The sequence below is a fragment of the Myodes glareolus genome, chromosome 6 (assembly GCF_982192425.1).
Source record: "Myodes glareolus chromosome 6, mMyoGla1.1, whole genome shotgun sequence".
NCBI lineage: Eukaryota > Metazoa > Chordata > Mammalia > Rodentia > Cricetidae > Myodes > Myodes glareolus.
Genome location: NC_142031.1, coordinates 113,839,670 through 113,855,050, shown reverse-complemented (window position 1 = coordinate 113,855,050; position 15,381 = coordinate 113,839,670). Strand labels below are relative to the sequence as shown.

Below are 15,381 nucleotides of genomic sequence, written 5' to 3'. Positions count from 1 at the left end.
CATTCCCCAGAGTTCTGTACCCGTTAAACTTCTTCCATGCCCCAGTCCCCAGCCACCCTCATTTTGCTCACTGTCTCTTTTGAATTTGATGATTCTGAACTCCTGGTACCAGTGGGATCTTGGGGGAGGTGGGAGATGGGACAGTCACTCAGTGGAAGCAGGAGGGCTTGTGTTCAGATCCCCAGTGCCCGCGACAATGTGAAGTGTGTTGTATAACTGTTTCTCCCGCACCAGAGTAGGCTTGGGGCAGGGGACAGGCAGGTCCTAGGCGTTCAGTCTAGCCAATCCAGGAGCTCCAGGTTCAGTGGAGACCATGTCCCAGACACTAAGGGGGGGAATGAAAAGAAAGATATCCAACCTTGACCTTTGACCTCCCTTACCGCACACAGAACTGGAACCGTGCGAATGACTTGTTTTGGCAGAAGAATGGGTTTTTGTTGTAGGATAACATGGTGCTGAGGTCTAAAAGGCGTGTGAAGGGTAGGCTCACAGGGCGTGGCTGCAGCAGGGAGTAGAAAGACCAGGCTGTGGAGGAGTAGACTCTCGGGAGGCTGGCGCAGCAGGACAGAGGATGGTGAACTGAGCCCTTAAACACCATCTTACAGCCCTGAGCAGGACTCCGGTTTGTACTGGTGTGAAGTAAAGCCCCTGAGTGTCTGGAGAAGATGGCTGAAGTGCTAAGGGCAGGAATTGTGGCTGAAACTGGAATGAGGGGAGGGTTGAGCTGAGCTTCAGCCGGGCCTTCTTCCACATGGCCCTGCAAACCTGGCCTCTGCCCAGAGCTGGTCTCCATCCTTTCTGTACCACACAGAAGACTAGAGACACAGTGAACTTATCAGTTAGGACAAGCGCCTTCCTAGGATGACAATAACATTTCAGTGGTCAGTGGAGCAGTGTCTGGGACCAGGAGCCAGCCACCGGCCACTCATCTCTAGTTCATGAACCCACCGGGGCCAGGCCCACCTCCTGCCCACCTCATTCTAGCCTGGATCTGGAAACCTGCCATCTGTGGGCCATTCCCCTGCAGAACCAGTCCACATGTAGCCTGGACATGGAATGGGCCAGCTTTCAATCTGGTTCTCTCCTAGAGGCTGAATCAGTCAGTGACAAGTAGGGGAGTGGCAGAGGCACCTTCCCTCGGGCAGTTCAGTCACAGCACCTCAGGGCAGCGATGGCTGGAGGGAGGGTGAGGGAGACAAGGTCCAATTGACCTTTCCCTCTCCTGTTCCCCTCCCAGGTGCCCAAAGTCATTGCTCTGACCAGAGCACTGTGCAGGTCAGGAAGATAAAACCGACCCACAGAAGCCCATTAGAAACTGTCCTGTCGGGAGACCCAAGAGAACACATGGCTGTCAGTGAGGAGCATGCTGGGTGGCTTGGGGCTCCCAGGAGCAGTGTGACTTTGGAGGGCAGCTCTTCTGGAGATCCAGGCTCTAAGCAAACTTTCAGTAGTAGGCAAATGATGCTGGGCCCAGAAACATTGCAGAGTGTCAGAAGATACTAGAAGGTACTAGAAACTAGAACAAGCCTACCGAACCAAGAAGGAATAAAAGAATGGGGTGGGGACGGGGGAGTTAGAAAGGAGCGTGAGTTCAGGAGACGACTTTCAGGGTTCCGTGACCCTGCGCTTGGGTTAACCTGTCTTGGGCCACAATCAGTCCCTGGTCCGGCCACCATAATCTTTAAACCTGGCCAACAAAGAACCATGGTGCCCAAGATGATGTGATCACCCAGCTTCCAGGCCTTGGGAAACATAAGAGCTCAGTCCCTGCAGAGAGCAAGCAGAATCTTTCCTTCTGTTGTGATCTGTGCTCCAGGAACCGAGAAGGAAAAACATGTGAATTCTGAACACTCTAAAGAACAAATCAACACTGAGCGTTCTCTGAAGCCCGGGTGGTTTCTTACACCACCCTGTATCCTTGGCCCCAAGCCTCAGTGGGCCCTTCTGCTTTCCCCTAAACTTCTTATGCAAGGGCTCGGTGCAGTCCTAGCCCCCGGGGGAGCATCGCCTCCCCCAGGCATCTTAGTCTTATGTGGCTGGGTATAGAGGCGGCTTCCCAGGAGAAATGGAGACCGGAGCCATCAGGATAAGTAGTGAATAGACGGACTCAGGCTCAGGGCCCAGGTCTAGGAGTCCTGTTGTAGCAGGAAGCAGTGAGGGCCTCAAATAAACTCACAAGGAAGCTATGGTGAGTTGGGACCCAAGGTGCTTGAGGGGCCCAACCATGAACAGGAAGAGATAACACAAACCAACGACAGCTGATTTCCTAAGTTAAAGCAAACACTAACAAGGCTCAGCAGAAGTCAGCCTTCCCAGAGTGTTCCTGGAAATAACTCATATCACACCTGTTCTTTCTGTCAACATGAAAAAGAAAATAACAATTGTGAAATAAGAAAATAGTTCATTCTGAGCCCAAGCACCAGACATCATGACTTGGAACATAGACATAGGCTACTCAGAATGAGATGGGTCCCAAAGATCATGGTCCTCCTACAGAGAAATGGCTGAGGCTTACACAGTCCCAGAAGGTGGCAGGACTAGCCAGGAAGTGGGCTACAGAGAGGTGAGGAATTTCTCCTCCCGGATTTTGATGCAGTCTTCAGCTGGGTGGAAATACTTTGTGCAGAAGCAGTGCCCGCTCATTCCCAGCCTTGAGGTCGGGACGGGTGAGAGGCCCAACAGCCTAGCATACATTTGAGGGTCTTACCCAACAGTCACAGAAATTCCAGGTCAGAGGCAAAGGCTAATAATACATGGCTTCCATTGGGGGCCAAAGACCACTTTTCATTGTTTGCTTTTAAATAGGGTCTCATTATCCATCCTCCTGTCCCAGATCACAGGTGTTTAAATAGGGTCTCATTATCCATCCTCCTGTCCCAGATGGGCCCAGATCACAGGTGTTTGCCACCACATGCAACGAACCTTTTTCTTTTGGCCCACATCCTATCTCTCCAAAAGGCTGTGATGCCTCAACTCTGCAAATCATCTAGAAAGTCTTAACACAGAGACAGGCTCGTTAGAGAACATTAATCCACACTTCTTCCCTGGAACCTTAAGTTTGCTGGGAGTCAAGCCAGAAACAGCCCACGCTACACCCGTTGACTGTGGAATTCAGAGTTGCCACTCCCATGGGCTGAGTAAAGTGCTCTTCTTTCTGCTTGTACCATGAGAGAGGCCTGCAGAAGAATTTCAGTGATGGGGAGGTTCACCATGGGCCTTTGAGAAACTCTCAGAATCCTTAAAATAAAACAAGTACATGCTTTCCCATATGTATTTTGTTGCCCAATATTTTATTGTATATACCAGTAAGTAGATGATAGATTTAGAGGTTAATGAATGATAGGAGATGATAGAGAGATAGATAGATAGATAGATAGATAGATAGATAGACAGACAGACAGACAGATAGATAGAGGCAGGTAAGTAGATAGACAGACAGACAGACAGATGATGGATTTGTCTATGTCACTTTTCTATTACTGTGAAGAGACACCACGGTCAAGGCAATTTATAAAATAAATATAAAATAAAGTGTTCAATTGGGAGCCTGTTTACAGTTTCAGAGCGGGAGTCCATGCCCATTGTGGCAGGGAGCATGGTGGCGGGTAATCATGGCACTGGAGCACCAGCTTAGAACTTACGTCTAGTCCACAAGCACCATGCAGAGAAGGGGGTAGAGGAGAGAGAGAGAAGCACACTAACTGGGAGTGGTGTGGGCTTTTGAAACCTCAAAATGAGCCAATGGGGGCCGTTCTCATTCAAACCACCATAGATGAGGGCTGCGTGGGCAGATGAATGGATGGGTGGATGTCTTAGCCAGTGTTCTGTTGTGTGAAGAGACACTATAACCTAGGCAACACTTATTAAATAATCATTTAATTGGGGCTTGTTTACAATTTCAGAGTTTTAATCCATAATCATGGCAGAAAGCATGGCAGCACATAGGGGGCCATAGTGCTGGAGAAGTAGCTAAGAGTTCTACATCTGAATCCACAGGCAACAGGATAAGAGAGCCACTGGGCCTGGCTTGGGCTTCTGAAACCTCAAAGCCCAGCTATAGTAATATACGTCCTTCAACAAGGCCACACCTCCTAATCCTTCTGAGTAGTGCCACTCCCTAAGTATTCGAAAATATGAACCTATGGGGGTCACTTTTATTCAAACCATCACAGATAGATGGGCAGATGGATAGATAGACAGACAAATAGATATTTAGGCACCTGCCAAAACAGCATAAAAGTGTAGGAAAATGTCTGGCTTCCCAGGAGTGGGAGCCCATTTATAATGTCCACTTGATCAGTGGGAAGAGAAGTCCTAAGGCCGGATGGGAGAAAATGACCCTGCACCTCATCTCACACACTCAGACAGGATGCTCTGTGGCTGAGAGTTTGGTGGAGGAGCACCTGAGCGTTCTACCAGCAGGAGACAGCCCTGACCTTGATTTTTTAGTCTGGGACAGATGGTGACATTTAGAGAGAGCTCAGCTTCATCCTGGCCGAGGAACACCCAGAGAAGCAAGCCACAGCTGAGCTGTGTGTGAGGCCCCAAAGAACCTTGGGAGTCTCAGACCCATCCCCCTTCCTAATGCTGTGACCCTTTAATATAGCTCTTCATGTTGTGATGATCCCAACCATAAGATTATTTTTGTTGCTACTTCATAACTGTAATTTTGCTAGTTATGAGTCCTAATGTAAATATCTGTGTTTTCTGGTGGCCTTAGGTGACCCCTGGGAAAGGATCTGTTGACCCCCAAAGGGGTCACAACCCACAGGTTGAGAACTGCTACTCTAGCGTCTCTCCCTACCTGGAGGCAGCATCAATTCTCCTCCCATTGCCTTTCTCAGGAAGGGGCCTCCCTGTGCCATGGGGCTGAAAAGACTTGGAAATTAAAAGTGAAGACAACAGGAGAACAATGGGTGTAGCATCTTATATTGAGGGTCATTTGGGGTCTTTTGTTTATTTTCTGTGATGCTGGGGATAGAGCCAGTTCCCAGAGGGACCCTACTCCCCTCCTGAGGTTACCCAGTTCTTACCAAAGGTTGCCCAGAGCCTGCCTTTATATACACGGTAACCAATTGGAGCCATGGCTCTGCACAGCTACTCCATGGGGCCCTAGTCACTGGGGGCTGGTGACAGACAGACAAGACCATCCTGAGACTCCTGAGGCCCACTGAGAGAGACATCCACAGAAGCCAGACTTTGTCTGTTCATCCAGCCTTACCTTTCTTCTCCTTGGAAACAAGAGTCAAGGCTCTGTCTGTGCTCTCCTTTCTCCTCTGCTTCCTGACCAGGCCCGATTCTCCCCTTTGTGCCCCTCCCCTCCATGGCCATGCCACGCCCCCTCCTCTTGGGGCCTGTAACTGTCTCCTCATCACGGGCCTGACCACACCCGAGTCATCCTAAAACCCACATTTTAAAATACTGCCTCTAAAGCTAGACTCTAATTTCTTGGCTTTGTGAGTGCAAGTGTGGCTCCCCCCCAACCCCCCAATCAGGTCACTGTTCGCGTAGAACACAGGCTCTGCACCCATCTGTTTGTGGGTAGACACAAGCCGTCTTCAGGCTCATTCTCACAGGCATCCTGATCATCCGGGCATCTGCCGGGCTTGGTCTGGGCTCCCTGGTGGTCGGTGCACTCAGAGGCAACCTTAGAAGGTGGGCGAGGGGGGCCTAGTCAGCAGGTAGATAAGAAGCATGCGCAAAGCGGCCTAGTCAGTAGATAGATAAGAAGCATGCGCAAAGCCTCGGATTCCATTCCCACCACTGTTATGACTAGGATCACTCTTTCCTGTAATCCCAGCCTTTGAGAGGTAGGTGGAAGGAAGAAGATCAGGAGTTCACGGTTATCCTTGGCTACGTAGCGAGTTTAGGCTAGCCTGGGCTATAGGAAACCCTGATTCAACAAACCAACGAAACAATGCGGTGTCTCAGTACATGCCATTTGCCTCACTGGCTGGCCCTGCTCGGGTCCCCGCTCCGCCCCTGCATGCCAATCTTCCCAGCAGTGCACGCCAGCCCCCTGTGCCTATTATCTCAAGTCTGTACAAATGTAGGCGTGTCTCCTCACCTGTGATTGAGATTTGGCATCCGTTCCCAGTCAGCTCTCTGGTTCTTCTCTCAGTCCCCCGTCCAGATTCACTTCCCACTAGCAAGACTCAGACTCAGTCTCCCCATGGCATGTAGATGGTAGGTAGGGACCCCCACGGGCAGAACCGCTCTGTTCTCCAAGGTTGCATTCCTGTCAAGACTCTGTGTTGGGATTTCTCTGCGACTGGGAATCTGAGCAGCTCTGGGTTTGTAACCACTCTCCGTCACTATAGCAACCCCTGACTTAACCAGCCACACGCTAAAAATAGATCACCTCATCCCTAATATAGAAAAATGAAGGAAAATGAACCCAGATCAACTTGGAGAGGACAGTGGTGCAGCTGCTGGGGTCTCTACCCAAGATAGAAAGACCGGGAGGAAGGGGACACACCTGGGGTGTCCTCAGAGCTGTTGTGGATTGGCCCTTCCCGGTGCACCAGGCCTCAGCTGTCCTCTTTCTGTTCTGAACAGAGCATAGTAAAGTCTAATGTATCTAGGTAGGGGCTGTCTGCAGCCTTTTCTCTTTTCTGTTGTGTGTGTGAACCATTGTTTTGTTATCTAGAGATTGTCCTTGTGTAGCCCAGGCTTACCTTGACCTCACATTGTCTCCTGAGTTGCAGGTGGGCACCCTCATGCCTGGCTTGTTCCGTTTTTCAACCTTAGCTTGTCTGTGGGATGTAAATATGTTTTTGAGGGCAGGGGTGTAATTTTCAGAACATTATGAGAGCTCCTAGTCCTGGCATACGAAATACTGAAAGGCTTGGGAGGGCTGGACACATCTGCTCCCCAGAGTGAGCCTGGGTCAGCCTTCAGCTATCTGAAAGGCTGTCCATCCTACTGGAGAGAGAGGCTGGTTCATCCTCCGAGGCGGGAAGACAGAACTTGCCACTCTAGGACCAGCCCCTCCCTGTGACAGCACGTGCAACAACTCTCAGTGGATTTGATTGCACTACCCAAATCATAGAAGTTCAAGGACATTTGAAAATGCTTAAAAATTGTTCTGGAGAGGGGCTGCGTAGGAAGGAAGTGGGGCCTGTCTGTGCTGGGTCTGAATTGTGCTGTCCTTCTGCATGGTATCTGAGAGTAGGGTGGATGGCGCCTCCTGAAGTTGAACGTCTTAGTGAAACTGATCTGTGTCCCCTGAACACCTGTCTGCGCACAGTGACTGCATTGTGGCCTTCCTCGTTCTTGGGGTGGGCTTTTAAGGTGATGAAAGATGAAGCCAGGAGGTGGTGCATGCCTTTAAGCACTCGGGAGGCAGAAGCAGGTGGATCTTTGTGAGTTCGAGGCCAGCCTGGTCGACAGAGCTACAGAGTGAGTTCCAGGACAATCAGGACTGTTCCACAGAGAAACCTTGATTTGAAAAAAAAAAAAAGTGATGGAAGATATGGCAAATGTGGCTTCCCTAAGCTTCTGGCTCTGAAATGGAGCTGGGATAGTAGTGGACATTTATGAGATGAGAGCTATGCTTGGAATTGTGCATGGCTTGGATGGTAGAAGTGGCCCCTGCCATAGGCTGGGGACAACCAGGGTGCTTGGGGGCTTGGGTTTGGGCCTTTCTGGAAAACCCCACTGCCAGGATCCCTTAGGGAAACACCCTCCTTTTCTCCTTTTCTCTCCTCCTCCTAGCCCCATCTCTTCCTCCTCCTCCCTCCTCTTCCTCCTCTTCTCCCTCCTCTCCTCTTCTCCTCCTCCTCTTCTCCTTCATCCTCTTTCCTGCCTACTCTCCTCCTCTTCTCCTTTCTCTCTCCCTCTCCCTCTTCCTCTCCTTCCTTCTCACTTCTTTTTTGTAACCAACAAACAAAACTAAACAACCATTCTCATTGTCTGCAAGTGTGTGGCTTGACAATACTAAGCACATTTGCATCATGGGGACACATCCCATCCACTCTCTACTCTCAGAATTCATCCTCCAAACTGCGCCCGTCACACAGTGACCCCTACAGTCCCGGGCATCCCCAGTCTACTGTCTGTAGGCATCTCATTCTGGGGACCTCACAGAATGAAACAGAGCAGTGGTGTTTTTCTCTCCATCCTTTTTGTTCAATGTCCTTGGGTTCTTGTGAGCTGTACCACATCCGTACCCTGTGTCAGGTCTCCTTATGCTATGGTGGGTTCCTTCCCATGCTTTGGCGGGTTCCCCCATGCTGTAGCACCTTCCATATTGCCCTTGAAAGCCTGGAATATTCCGCCATTCAGTGGCCCCTTTTACACATTTAGTTGTGTGTCATGGGATGTCTGAGCTGTGTCCCGTGTGTCCTGTTTTTTTTGTCATACCTGCTGGAAACATCAACGTCTCTCTAGAGGAGACAAGTGAAGCAGCAGTTGTCCCCTCCCTCCCAGCCTGGGACCAGGCACCAAGCACCCAACTCACATCCTTGCAGTGAAAGTAGCAGTCCCTGCTACTGGTAGACACCCAAGTCACACTACAGACTCACTCAGCGCCCCCTGCTGGACCTAAGCCAGAAGTGCTGCACTCCCATCCAGCTAGAGCTGCCACAGCCCAGAGGCATCCACTGGGAGTGAGTACCTAACCTCAGACAGCCCAATGGAAATTCTGGGGCACATGTTGAGTGGTATAGTGAGACCCTAGGACCTATAACACCCCCACAATATGGTGTGAAAGGGAGACATCCAGCTGCACTTCCTCACAGTCCCATACCACCCTCTGTCACACTGCCCTTCAAGAAGGCCTTTCTGAGACCCCAGCACCTAAGTGTGAGTCAGAGAGCCTGGCATACACTCAGGCTTATGCAGGGTCATCATGGAGGAGGTCCTTCGAGAAGAAGAACCTAGGAGAATTCCCAGGAGGGAAGCTGTGGAACTCACAGGCACCATTTGGATGAGGACCAACTCAAATCACCAAGGGCTCACCCAGGCTTCCCAACCTGCAGGTTCCTGGGCAGCTGGCCCATGGGAGCTGTAAAGGACAGCAACGTCAAAGCAGCCATCAGAGCAGTCCTAGGACAATCCACACTAGGAAATTCATCCTGTGGTTTCAGGAAGTGAAGCAAACAGGAGCCATCTAAGTTTGAGTGTGATCTGTGTTCACGTCAGAGTTCGCATTCAGGTGAGCAGATGTAACTCAGATCATAAAAACAGAGCCCAGCAGCTTAAAGTACTTACTAGGCAAGCATAAGGACCTGAGTTCAATCCCCAGCCCCAACTTTAAAAAAAAAGAAATGCATGATGGTATACCCTCGTGGGAAAGTAGAAACAGGAGGCTCCCTAGGGCTTGCTGGCCAGACCAGTCTAACCAAAACAACAAGCTCCAGACCAATGGGAGATGCTGTCTGGAAAATCAAGGTGGACAGACAGCTCCTGAGGAACACAGCCCAAGGGTGACCTCTGGCCTCCATAGGCATGTGTATGCGTGAGCACATATTCACATCAGCACACATGTATGGGGTGGGAGAAGAGTTAGAGTTTACCTGTTCAATCCGTTTCTGGTCAGAACCCTCAAGTCCAAGGGCAGCTGGGTCTCCCTTGAAGAACCCCAGCACCCCACTAAACAAATGTACTGCAAAGCTTTCTCCGAGCGACCCACCCCCAAGGGGCCGGAGGCCTTTATCGGGAAGACTGTGCATTGGGGAAAGGTCACCCACATATGGAGAGTGCCCCCAGTGCCCTTAGTCAAGCGGAAAGGGCACAGGACTGTAGATGGAGACTTTCAGAGCCAACTGGAGAGTTGACAGGCGCTTGACAGAGTTGAAAGGACTGAGGAATGTCATTTAATCAGACACTGGACACTGTCTATCTAATCAGCCTGGGTACGTGTTAGCAGCACACCCCAAATAAGAAAGTGACAGTGACAGCTGTGGCTGGCTGTGCTGAGCTGTCTGCGGATGGCGGGAGGCCGCAGCACATGCTCCAGTGCTCCTTGGACCCACAGAACCGCAGCCTTGCTGCTATTTCAGAACGGATGCGGCTCTGCCCACTCCTGCCTATGGCAGTCGAATCTTCTTTGATTGGAACAAAGCCTTGCCTTCCGCAGTGAAGGAGGAGCCCCCAGAAGGGACTCTGGTGGGTGGCTGGTCCAAGCCCTTCTAGAATGGAGGTTGTTGGTGGTACCTGGGTGCTGTAGCTCAAACCCAGGGCCACAGGAGTTCTGAACAGGTGCTCACCACGAGCTGGGCCCAGCCACTGGGCGTGGGCTTTCCTGCAGAGCGAAGGAAAGGAAGCCAAAGGCAGCACGCCTTTGAGATGGGGAAGGAAGAACTTGGCAGGCTGTGGGGCTGGTAGTATGGACAGAAGAGGAAGTTCCAGACAGTCCTCTGGCCACAGGAGCTGGACAGCAGGGCTTTGAGCTCTCCAGCTCCACGTGGGTGATCGCCCTTGGCTTTGCCCCAGAGGGCTCTAACCAAAGCCTGTGATTTCCCGGTGTCCCTTGTGCTGCAGTCGTGTGAAACCATAGCTGCCGATGCGCAGAGAATTCTGAAAGGCTGAAGTAGGAGGGGTTGCGTTGTGCCTGCCTGCTCGCAAGTGATGGCCGCGGCTGTGCAGAGAAGGTGACGTTCAGCCCCACACTAATGTTTTGGAGGTTGTCTGGGCAGCTGTGTGCTTAAATAGGCAGTACATGGTGAGGTTAAAATATTCAAGAAGGGTAAAAAGTATCTGGTAAAAAATGAGACCTGCAGGCTGCAGCAAAGGCTCAGCCGGTAGAGTTCCTGCTTCACACGCAGGTGAGCCTAGTGCAGTCCTCAAAAGCCATGTAAAATGTCTATATGTGATGTAGTGTCTGTGTGGGGAGGTGGAGACAGGACATCCCAGGGCTTGCCGGCCAGTCGGCCTAGCCTAATGGAAGCTCCTGGCCAGTAAGAGACCCCATCTTAAAAGCCAAGGGAGGCAACAGCCAAGGCTGACCTCTTACCTACTCACATGCACACACAAACACGAGTACTCACACACAACATGCATATACACATGTGGATATGTACCCACAGATGCTTCAGCCAGGCAAAGCACATGGAATACACATAACATGCTTTTCCCTTCTCTGCCCGTCTCTCTGACTGGAGGGCAGGTCATTCCAGGGTGCTTCAAAGGTAGCCCAGGCACTTAGGCGTTTACTAATAATTATAATATAATTATATAATAATTTATATAATAATTTGATATAAATGATAGCATATTATGCATTTTATTCTGCCATTTTCTTTTTTAACTCTACACAGCAGAAGGAGATTTACTGAAGATGAATGCATTCATCTCTAAGCGGCAGAACTCTGCCCCACAGTGGGAAATGCATCTCCTAGTAAACTGGATTCCAGGAGGCTGGGCCAAGGGGATGTTTTAAAGGCAAAATGAAGAAGGTAGCCTTGGTTAGTTTTTTTGTGTGTTTGTTTCCTTTTCTTTTTTGTTTAAATTTGTTTATGCGTACACTTATGCAAGGGAGTCTGTGTCACTGTGAGCAAGGAGGTCAGAGGACAGCTTGCAGGCGTCGGGGTTCTCCTTCCACCAGGTGGGTCCCGGGGGTTGAACTCACACTGCCTGACTTGGCAGCAAGCCCCTTCACCCACTGAGCCATCCCACTGAGTATCAATTGTTTTGAAACAGTAACCCTTGCCCACAAGTATCATAGCAAGGGTGGTTTTGAGTGTGACTTTGAACAGGCTGCTGCGAGGCAGTTGTCCCTGAAGAAGTACTTTCCATGATAAGGAGCGGTGGCCTTTGCATAAGGCTGTGGTTCTGACAGTTTTCTCGTGTTGGTCTGTTATCAGACCTAAGCATAAGGCTTCCTCCTCCGTAGTCTTCAAGCTCTACTTATTTCATGGATTGTTTTGTTAGGCTCTGACCCCTGCAGATCTATAGATGGACCACTTCTCAGCCCTTCACTAGTTAGTTTCAGACCTGTTGCAACACAGCGAAGCGAGGCAGGGCTTGTGATCTCTGCCACTCAGGAAGGTGAGGCAAGAATCACCGGAGCACAGCAACTCGAGATGCCTGAGCAGCAGAGTGAAGGCTGTAGCTAAATAAATAAATAAAGCCACAACATCTCGTAGGCACTTGCCTTTGTCTGTGGAACAAGATCGTGTGTGTAATCGTTGGGTCAAAGAGCAAATGCAATTTCATTTCGATAGATGATGCCAAGCTGTAGCCACGGGACAGGTTCCCTGGGCTCCTGTCATCTCAAAAGAGTCCAAAGGAGAGGCTGGAGACTTTCTTCGGTCTTCAGGGAAGGCCTGAGGCAGTAGAGCTGACACCCTGTCTAGCAGAACTGAGCTGGGATCTGAGGGTCCAGGAACTGAGCCCTGGGCCCCTGTAGGCTCTGCATAGCCAGATAAGGACAGCCAGGAGGAAGCAGCAGCCTGGGGATGCCCTGCAGGAGTTCTCATACAGAGGTTGTTGAGTGACCCAGGCAGGCCTGGTGCACCTCAGCACTCAGGTAGAGACAGGAGGGTAAGTGCAAGTTCAAGGCCCGCCTGACTCACACAATGAGTTCTAAGCTGGCATCTTGAGATCTTGTCTGTGTGCAGAAGGAAGTCCTGAGGGTAAAAGGGCAGACAAAGCCTGTGCTGGGTTAATGATTCCTGGGAAGGGCTGGCAAGGAAACAGGCTCAAAGAACCTTTGGGGCACTGGCAGGGGGAGCTACCTATCACAGTCAACCCCCTACGCCCCAAAGGCTGATCCTAGTACCCAGTGATTGGAGCAGGCCAGGGCCGGGGGTTGGCATCATAGAGGAGAAGTGAGTGGAGCACAACCTTCCGCCTTCCTTCCTGCAATCCCTCCTGTCCAAGGTTTGAACTCATACCAGACATTGAGCTGGGGCTGCACACGCCGAGTAAAAAGAGCCAGGCAGGACCATCATCCCTTTCTGCTGGCAGTTATGCGCCTTCCATCCCATAAGCGCGTGGAAAGACTGGTCTGGTGACTCTGAGTAGCCCCTGTGCAGTGCCTGAGCCAGCGTGTTTCCTGGTCCCCTCTATCTCCCTAGGCTCAGGGCCACCTACTCAGGGTCTTCATGGGCACGTGGATATGGAGTGATGTGTGAGCAAGAACGTAGGGATCCTCTATGGATGAGAAATTGCTTGGTACCACAGCGGGCTGGTATCTCATGGCAGTCCAGAGACCGCAGCCTTTCCTGCCCCCTAAAGGCCTAGTGTGAAAGCAGAGCTGAGCGGAAGTAGAACAGGCCTCTCTCCAGATGGGAGACTCAGCACTTCCAGCTTTAGAGTCCACAGGAGAGGGGTCCCGTCCAGCTCTGTGCCAGGTATTAGCCCCAAACCCGGAAACTCACTGTTATTACAGTGTACCCAGAAATGTATATAAGGGTATTGAGTGGCTTATAGAGTCCCCAGGATGCAAGGAGAGTTCCAAAGAAGTCCTTGTAGTGGCCTCTGAAGCAGGGACAACAGATCCATGGCAGTCCTCTGCTAAGCTGTGGGGTGCAGTGTCTCTCTTAGAATTCACACTGAAGCATCACCTGCAGTGTGACGCTATCCAGAGAGAAGGTTTAATTAGGACACATGAGGTTGTGAGGGTAGAGGGTGGAACCTTGTGATGGGACAAAGAGGAAGAGGGAGTTTCCACGTCACCATCTGAGAACACAGCAAGAAGGTGGCCATCTGCCGTCTGGGACAAGGAGTCTCACCAGACCTGACTAATAGGTTTTTTGTACCCAGTAATAGGTTTCTCCGCCGACACAGTAAACCAGATCAAGCCAAATTGAAAAAGTAGAAGAACAGGTTTATTTGAGCAAAGCAACTCCAGGGTGGGTTCTCCAGCCCCAAATATCAAGGCTAGAGAAGTCACATACACAAACTAAAACAGGGAGATTATAAAGCTTGTAGGCGAGGGATGATGAGGTCTCCACTACAAGCTGGGTTGGTGCCCAAGTGTGATCAAAAGCTGAGTGCTTTAGGCGGGCACTTTAGGGAAGGAGCTGCAGTAGCCACCAAGAATACAGAACTGGGCTTATTGGTGTCTTCCCTTTGTTTGGAGATTCTCTGAGTGGACAGGGTTTGGAGAGAGAAAGCTAAGAACGAGGCTTTCCACATTATGCAGGGCTTAGCTGAAGGTTCCAGTCAAACACTGACCATGCAGGGCTTTGCAGCAATGAGGTTACAACGTGTTACACGAGCTCCTCTGTCTATGTGTTCTGTTCAGAGAGCCCGAGCTAAGACATCCACTCTTGTCAGGAAACCAGGAGGTCCTGCCGGGCAGCTGCCACTATGCAGCAGAAGCTGAGTCTGGCTGAGCACATCCATCGGTCAGGCCTAAGGTTCCACTGCTGCATGACATCGCTGCAGGGTGCTGAGGAAGCCTCACGAGTCCCTTTTCCCATCCAGGATTCCAGCATCTAGTAAATATAAATCAAGGCTGGGATTAAGGAGATGGCTCTGCCAGTCAAGTCTGGATCTCCAGCACCCACATGGCGGTACCCTCTGTAATCACAGCATGCTGGATAGAGATAAGCTTCCCCCAGAGGCATTCCTAGAGCTTAGTGCCCAGACAGTCTAGCAGAATCAGTGAGTCCCAGGGTCTGTGAGAGACCCTGCCTCAAAAATAGGTGCACACAGCGTTGGCCTCTGACCTCCAAATGCTCACATACAAACACGTATGTACCCCACAGCCATACATGCAATATTGGGTGGGCATTTAGAATGACAAATAGCTGTTCAATATAGGGAGTGGGTTTGAGAAAGAGCCCCAGCAAGGTTGGGGCCAGTTGCCCAGAGACCTGTCACCACCTTGGGGACATTCCTTAGCAGATCACCCAAGCTGTGCCCGTTTACCAACTTCATACACTCAAAGCCCTGTTACTCACAGCACGTTCAGCACATCACAGATGCATGTGTGTCAGATCTGGCTCTCATTCCAGTTGGCACCCACATGGATGAGGGCCCAGCAGAACATGAGGATCCCGTCGGTAGTGACTGGTACGGTCTAGCAGAGGTGTGGCTGGGCAGCCCTTCCCATGATACACAGTTGAAACTCACATTTTATGCCCTTGAATGCCAAACATTTCTTCACTACCCATACATTTCCCAGAAGGTTGAAGTAAAATATCCTTGCCTCCTTGAGGTGCCCTATGTCAGGTCACCCTGAGTGGCTTTGGGGGAGTTCCCTAATTCCTAAGCTGCACAGTTACCATCTCTTGGGACCACTCACAGGTAGCTCATTGCATTCTCTGTGTTTTCAAAACTTAACTTCATAAGGGCAACCTCTTCCTGGCTTTTACTGCCCCAGATTCTTATGGGAAGGTCATTGCTACTCTCCTTTTCGGCCACACCCACTTCCCTCAAAGGTCGCTGGAGCTCTGGGTGTGGCTGGGTGAACCTGCTCTGAGCTCT

General features: G+C 50.8%; 1 protein-coding gene and 1 long non-coding RNA gene across 9 annotated transcripts in view; one reads left to right on the top strand and one right to left on the bottom strand.

Annotated features, from left to right (window-relative positions):
- Window positions 1-15,381, top strand: part of Prkag2 (protein kinase AMP-activated non-catalytic subunit gamma 2) — a 266,876-nt gene that overhangs the window by 113,232 nt on the left and 138,263 nt on the right. The gene's annotated exons all lie outside the window — the stretch shown is intronic.
- On the bottom strand, window positions 13,754-15,251 carry LOC146894398 (uncharacterized). The gene is made up of 2 exons (XR_015002467.2): window positions 14,856-15,251; window positions 13,754-14,387 (listed from the first exon to the last, which is right to left on the bottom strand). It is a non-coding gene; the product is annotated as an uncharacterized LOC146894398 (long non-coding RNA).